Raw genomic sequence first — 7,845 nt, forward strand, 5'->3', positions numbered from 1 at the left:
TAAAGCCTCTCTCGTTTGTAACCCGTCTGTCATCTTTACAACCCCAACATCGATCAGCCCCCCCTTTTCCTCCTTTCATCTCCCCCTCCTCCACTGGCCGAGGTTTACAGTATACCCATGATTGGTAAATGGTAATCAATGTCCCACAACGGTGGAATGCTTCATCGCAACTATTTATCCCAGGGTTGGGGGGTGCCTAGCATCGGCTAGGAGGCTGTGCCGAGAGCGCCCAGATATGCATTCAGGGGAGGTACATAAATTACAATAAATCCATAACGGATTCATTTGACCCTTGTAATGTACATACTGCTTACAGCATTCCTAGGCTATATGAGAATATGACAGTGTCAGATGTAATAGACAACATACATTTGTCTCGACTTGGGAGCCCATTGCTCGCAAATACTGTGTCGCATTATACACACCTTATACACCACATTATGATGTCACCTGTTTTATCCTCGTACAGTCCCTACTGATATCGGAAATAATCAAACTTAATATCTAGATAATACCATGGCAAGTTTGCTGTAAACAAGTGAGCCACATCTGTTTAGCTTGTTGCCTGTTTTGCCTGTTATTTTGGCATTAATACGTGTCACATATCAGTTTGCAAACACTGTAAAAAAAACACACAAAAAAGCTGCATACAAACATGGTATTTTTTGCTTTCTTGAGTAAGGCAGCTCCAAAATCCAGGTGTTTCAGCCTAGCTCAGTGCTTTCTGTGGTGGTGGGGCAGCCAGCGGAAAATACAGAGCGTAGGGGTTGGTAATGTTCTCTAGTTGCCCCGTGATTGGCTCAGTGTTCTCTAACTCATGGGGACACTACATCACGGCAAAATCTACGCCCCTTGGGTGCTGCCATAGAGTTACATTAGAAGTGCCCATCCAAGAAAGCTCAAGGTCATTGGCCACAGATAAAATGGCGTCAAATCACATTATATCTACAGTAGCTTTGATTGGACTGATCATGTCAACATCATACTTTCAAAATCTTAGCTAGCAAGCTAGCAGTCATCATCATGAATCAAGTCGACAATCTACTGGCAAATCCTTTTCAATCCTTGTCATATGAAGAGAAATTATGAAGAGAAATTATAGATAAAACGTGCTCATCGGCCATTGGACATAAACATTACACAACAAGTTGGAATAAAGAGATATGTGTACTGTAGCTAAGAAAGTAATACTAAGTGTATGTTGTGTAGTAAGCTGTTAGTAGCCCATGTGCCTCACCCTAATAATTTGGTCCCTTTCCCCCCAATAATTTAGCCTACTGTTGTGACTTGGTGGTGCACATGTAGCCTATAGCCTGTTTTAGAGAAATGTAATCATTGAATATTGTAAGAGCTTTCATTGTCTGCTTATATGCCCCCTTTATTTATCCTGCGGTTCTGACTTGGTGTACAGGGAGAATACTGTAAGAACGGCACATGTTTTGAATTCTGTCGCTGTACATTTCAAAAGTGCTGAACAAATAGTTATATTGACTACGTCTGTCCTAGCTCACTCATTAATGTCTTAATCAAAATTACGGATTGCCTCTTATCCACTCTTCGTCCCCTTATGCCAGTTTGTGGGCACCATTTGTCACTGTTACAATGCAATTAATGTATTGTTTAGTGTTGTGTTGTGTTGTGTAGTGGCTATGCTGGCATGCATCAAAAACATTTGGGGGTAGTTTGTCCCACCAAGATTTACATGCTAAAATTGCCACTGATTCTTCCCACTTCCCAAGTTACCGGTATGTGATTCTATCAATTAAGAATATTGGCTAAAACTATGTGCTTCGAATACTAATAGCTTTGAATAGCAGACACAGCTTGAAGTAAACTTCGCAACACTGAGATTTGGGATGAACATGTATTGTTTACCATGGGGTAAACATGTGTTATTACCATGCGGTAAACATGTATTGAAGTGAATAGATAATTTCCATACCCTATATGCATACACAACAAAGCAATATTAGTGTCCTCTTAATATAGAGCCATTCTTAAAAAATACCCAGGGGCGCAAAAACCCAGGGGCGCAACTTTCACTGGGGACGGGGGGACATGTCCCCCTCACATTCTGAAATTGCATTTTTGTCCACCCCCCCCCCAGTTTTATCATTGGAATGTGATACAAAACGTGGCAACGGTGTGCTTTAGGACCATGCAGACGCCTCCGAGCGGTCGGGTAGGCTGTTTGAAGTGTTTATATATACAGTGCATTCGGAAAGTATTCAGACCCCTTGACTTTTTCCACATTTTGTTACGTTACAGCCTTATTCTAAAATTGATTAAATTGATTTTTCCCCTCATCAATCTACACACAATACCCCATAATGACCAAGCAAAAAACATGGAAAAAAAAACTGGAAATATCAAATTTACATAAATATTAAAACCCTTTACTCAGTTCTTTGTTGAAGCACCTTTGACAGCGATTACAGCCTCGAGTCTTCTTGGGTATGACGCTACAAGCTTGGCACACCTGTATTTGGGGAGTTTCTCCCATTCCTCTCTGCAGATCCTCTCAAGCTCTGTCAGGTTGGATGGGGAGCGTTGCTGCACAGCTCTTTTCAGGTCTCTCCAGAGATGTTCGATCAGGTTCAAGTCCAGGCTCTGGCTAGGCCACTCGAGGACATTCAGAGACTTGTCCCTGTGTTGTCTTGGCTATGTGCTTAGGGTCGTTGTCCTGTTGGAAGGTGAACCTTCGCCCCAGTCCGAAGTCCTGAGCGCTCTGGAGCAGGTTTTCATCAAGGATCTCTCTGTACTTTGCTCCGTTCATCTTTGCCTCGATCCTGACTAGTCTCGCAGTCCCTGCTGCTGAAAAACATCCCCACAGCATGAGACTGCCACCACCATGCTTCACCGTAGGGATGGTGCCAGGTGTGACGCTTTACTCCAGATGTGACGCTTGGCATTCAGGCCAAAGAGTTCAATCTTGGTTTCATCAGACCAGAGAATCTTGTTTCTCATGGTCTGAGAGTCTTTTGTTGCCTTTTGGCAAACTCCAAGTGGGCTTTCATGTGCCTTTTACTGAGGAGTGGCTTCCGTCTGGCCACTCTACCATAAAGGCCTGATTGGTGGAGTGCTGCAGAGATGGTTGTCCTTCCGAAAGGTTCTCCCATCTCCACAGAGGAACTCTACAGCTCTGTCAGAGTGACTATCGGGTTCTTGGTCACCTCCCTGACCAAGACCCTTCTCCCCCGATTGCTCAGTTTGGCCGGGCAGCCAGCTCTCGGAAGTGTCTTGGGGGTTCCAAACTTCTTCCATTTAAGAATGATGGAGGCCACTGTGTTCTTGTGGACCTTCAATGCTGCAGAAATGTTTTGGTACCCTTCCCCAGATCTGTGCATCGTCACAATCCTGTCTCGGCGCTCTACGGACAATTCCTTCGACGTCATGGCTTGGTTTTTGCTCTGACATGCACTGTCAACTGTGGGACCTTATATGACTGGAACGAATTGCAAAAATCTCTGAAGCTGGAGACTCTTATCTCCCTCAATAACTTTAAGCATCAGTTGTCAGAGCACCTTACCGATCACTGCACCTGTACACAGCCCATCTGAAATTAGCCCACCCAACTACCTCATCCCTATATTGTTATTTATTTTGCTCTTTTGCACCCCAGTATCTCTATTTGCACATAATCTCTTGCACATCTAGCATTCCAGTGTTAATACTATTGTAATTATTCTGCACTATAGCCTATTTACTGCCTTACCTCCATAACTTGCTACATTTGCACACACTGTATATATATTTTCTGTTGTATTTCTGACTTTATGTTTTTTTACCCCATAAGTAACTCTGTGTTGTTGTTGTTTTTTGTTATTGCACTACTATGCTTTATCTTGGCCAGGTCGCAGTTGTAAATGAGAACCTGTTCTCAACTGGCTTACCTGGTTAAATAAAGGTGAAATAAAAAAAATTTAAAAAAATAAAAGTGTGTGCCTTTCCAAATCATGTCCAATCAATTGAATTTACCACAGGTGGACTCAAATCAAGTTGTAGAAACATCTCAAGGATGATCAATGGAAACAGGATGCACCTGAGCTCAATTTCAAGTCTCATAGCAAAGAGTGTGAATAATTATGTAAATAACGTATTTCTGTTTTTTATTTTTAATACATTTGCAAAAATTGATAACCTGTTTTCGCTTTGTCATTATGGGGTATTGTGAGTAGATTTATTTGTAAATCTTTTTTTAAATCCATTTTAGAATAAGGCTGCCCTCACACTTCTAAATCCAAAGTTGTGCCCCTGCTAAAACCAATTCACCACCTAGGTCAATATGGGTTCAAGGGCGATCCCTAGGGCCTTTGAGAGTCTGCTGATTATGGTTGTGTATCAGCATCTAATTGTATTAATACACCCATTGATTGGATGGTGAGAGAAAGTTCTGGCTGAGTGGTAGCCTAAAAGTGAGAACTAGCAGTCACCAAAAGCTCTCAAGGATTCAACTCAGACACTTCTGACCTCCAGCAAGGTCAGACACTAATAACCCGATTTAAAATGTACATAGGCCCAAATCAGACTTGTATACCTCTACACTGGTCCCCCCTATTGGAAGTAGGCTGTATTTCATTGGGATAGTAAGGGCAAAGGGGCCTATTCACGATCAATGGTAAGCTGTAAAATAAACGTTTTGGTCAATGAAAGGTCAAGAACAATGCAAGATTATAAATAATTGGGCTACACACAACATGCAACCAATATTTTACTTGCATCGGAAATAAGAGTAGGTGAAAACTATCAGTTAGTTGATACATTTCGAGACACATACCCCAAGGAAAATGCAAAACATTGCAAATTAGGTTATAAACATTATCAGTCTGAATGACCAGCTCTGGAGTGGTTGACAAAATACATCTCCTTACAACACAGTACTTTTCTGAAGGATATGTAAGCACATTCATGGAACAATGGAATGTTGAAGTAGGCCTACAGATTATGAAAGGATTCAGGATTCAATCAATGCCTTCTTGATTGATTTCTAACTATCTGGAGTTATACAGCATACGTTGGACACACTTGGCAATAGAAAGGCAAACATTGCATATAAAACTCGTAATGTATGACTGAGTAGGCCTATATAAAACCTCCTCTAATGTATGCTATAGAAGACTCACATGGTAAACCATAAGATATAGTCTAACTAATACAAATTATCCCCGTTTTGGGTGAAATTTCAAACAAAGAAACGCAGATAGCAAATAACCGGAGATGTGTTGTTTTAGACATAGGAATATTCCATCACATAAAACTGGAGGTATACTCATACTACTACTACTACTACTACTACTACTACTACTACAGCTACAACTACTACTACTACTACTACTAATAATAATAATAATAATAATAATAAATTGTGAATATGCTGCTTTGACGGGTAGCCTTGATACTGTATGTGGCAATGCAACGGGTAGTTTAAGCCTCATGAACACGTCCAACTTCCATGCACACAGGAGTCGGCGCATCAAGTGTCAACTCCACTCATTTTCAGGATGTGTGAAATTCGCCCCCAAACAATGCCAATTGAAAATCATTTCCATACAATATCACATATGCAGTGAACTGACAGTCGCTCCATAAATTCTGTTTAATTTCGTTCTCTCCCCTTACCTAGCGCAAATACAAATCTGCAGTGCATGTCCTATTGGGTTTGGAGTCAATAGGCTTTCAATCTATACAATAATGTAATCGCATAGGCTACTGTAGGACTACTATGCTATTGTGATTTGTTCTCAATAGCCTAGCTCAATTCCCTAAGCAAACAGCATTTGAAGTATTTTTTATTTGACTTTCATTCCCCGAACTCCATGCGCAATCATAGAGCTCGAGAACAAATAGCCTATACATATTGCACAACACATTATGGTTTTTTATTTAGGCCTATACATATTTCAGAATATCTTCAGACATAATTCTCTTAAACAAGCAGCAAACAAGTTCACTGTAAACCAATGATTTACATAATGGAGACAGAACATTATGCACGGTGAATATGCAGGCCCCGTGTAGCTCAGTTGGTAGAGCATGGCGCTTGCAACGCCAGGGTTGTGTGTTCGATTCCCACGGGGGGGCAGTATGAAAATGTATCCACTCACTAACTTTAAAGTCGCTCTGGATAAGAGCATCTGCTAAATGACTAAAATGTAAATGTAATATTTCACTTGAGATATCTATCCACCTTCATAAGTGTTGCAAATGGCAACAAGTTCAACCTTTTATTTAATAGCGCATAACTAATGAAAGGATATCCATGATAACTGGCAAGGCGTTTTCCGGTCGGTCGACATAGGAAACTCTCCAGCTTTGAATTCTAGTTCCCCTCTTTTCCCTTGACTACCGATATTGAGGAAGAAAAAGAGCGCGTAATGAAGTTGCTCTTACAGCCGGTTTATAAATGTCCAAATAAATGCTAAAGTAGACCAAACATTATGTTCCTACCTTTTTACGAGGGATAATGTCAAAGCAGACTCGGGTAGCAAGTTGGGATAGACTGTTCCTCTTTATCCGACTTGTGTTTTTCGAAAATATATGATCCCCTATGAGCAGCAGTCCTAGCAGCAGCAGCAGCGCGGACAGTCTGAAGCGCTCTCTTCTCTGCCACCACGTTGGTATCTAAGTGTCCTTTTCGAGAGGACAGAAAAAAAGCCCCTTGCGGTGATGGAGTGAACTTGCAAGTTAAAGTGAGCGAGAGAGAGAGAGTGTTGAAAGAGAAGTGGTGAGAATAAGCCTTGCCGCATCATATAAACCATTGATTGTTGTTAAAAAAGACACCCCCCAGTGTATCAGATCATGTAGCGGTTTGGTGTAACGGACGTGGTTCGATGAAACACAGACTTATTTATTACGAGTAACCTCTTCCCAGGCTTTGATTGCGCACGGTGCATATAAACCTAGAACACCAAAGACAAAAAGATGTCCTTTGTGGCAGTGAGTAAAGTATTTGTCATTATTTGATCTTAGGGAATCACACAACTGAGAGGCATGGCTCGGGAACCGGACACGTGTGGTGTGCTAGAAAAAACATTCCCAAATTGGAGAAGCTAAATGATAGTTAGCTATCTAGTAGTTATCTTTCAGTTAATGTAAAAGACAGCCCTGCTGGCTATACAAGTTCAAATCGGTGGTAAATGTGTGTTGCACTTGTGGGGAAAACTAACTTCTGTAATAAACGACAGTATGGACTCAAGCAGCTAGCTACATTTTCCGAAATCTAAATGTTGCATCAAATGAGCTCATACAGGGGGAACATCAACAGAGTTAGGTTTAAAAATACGGGGAAGGTGTTGTCAGAGATGATTGATGGGAAATTGAGCATATGACTATGTGTCTGGACTTTCTCCCAAATTGTATTGGCTTTGGGACTTTCTCCTGACCTTTCTATGAGATTAACGAAAGCCATTTTTGGTTCACTAGAACCTCAGAACATGGGAGGAACTGTCTGGTGCATGAGATTATGAGTAACATTGCCTGTAACCTAAACACGTATTAGATCCCTGTTCTAAGGCCAAGGCTTTAGCTCAGCAGGCGAACATGTCTTGCGGCGCACAGGAGACCCAGTTTCAAATCCCAGTCGGTCACACATGCTAAAGGTACATCTGCAACAAGGGATGCCATAAGGAGCAACTCAAACATTATTCATTTTATATATATATATATATATATATAAACACAACGGACAACTGTAAAAGCAGCAGAGATGATGGAGAGACCCTTGCAAGAATATTATCTTACAACAAAATAAGAGTCAATCAAATCATCAAATCAAATTGTATTTGTCACATGCACCCAATAGAACAGGTGTAGACTACCATTAAATGCTTACTTACAGTACAAGCC

The 7,845-nt window shown here is 41.1% G+C and overlaps 1 protein-coding gene across 3 annotated transcripts in view; it reads right to left on the reverse strand.

The window, feature by feature from the left end:
- Positions 1 to 6,608, reverse strand: part of LOC121575579 (cadherin-22-like) — a 283,643-nt gene extending 277,035 nt beyond the window's left edge. For all 3 annotated transcript variants that reach the window (XM_041888768.2, XM_041888769.2, XM_041888767.2), the window contains exon 1: positions 6,448 to 6,608. The gene's annotated coding sequence lies outside the window, so the exon portion shown is untranslated. The remainder of the gene's footprint in view (positions 1 to 6,447) is intronic.
- Positions 6,609 to 7,845: the final 1,237 nt, after the last annotated feature.

Source organism: Coregonus clupeaformis, chromosome 10 (assembly GCF_020615455.1).
Source record: "Coregonus clupeaformis isolate EN_2021a chromosome 10, ASM2061545v1, whole genome shotgun sequence".
NCBI classification, from domain to species: domain Eukaryota; kingdom Metazoa; phylum Chordata; class Actinopteri; order Salmoniformes; family Salmonidae; genus Coregonus; species Coregonus clupeaformis.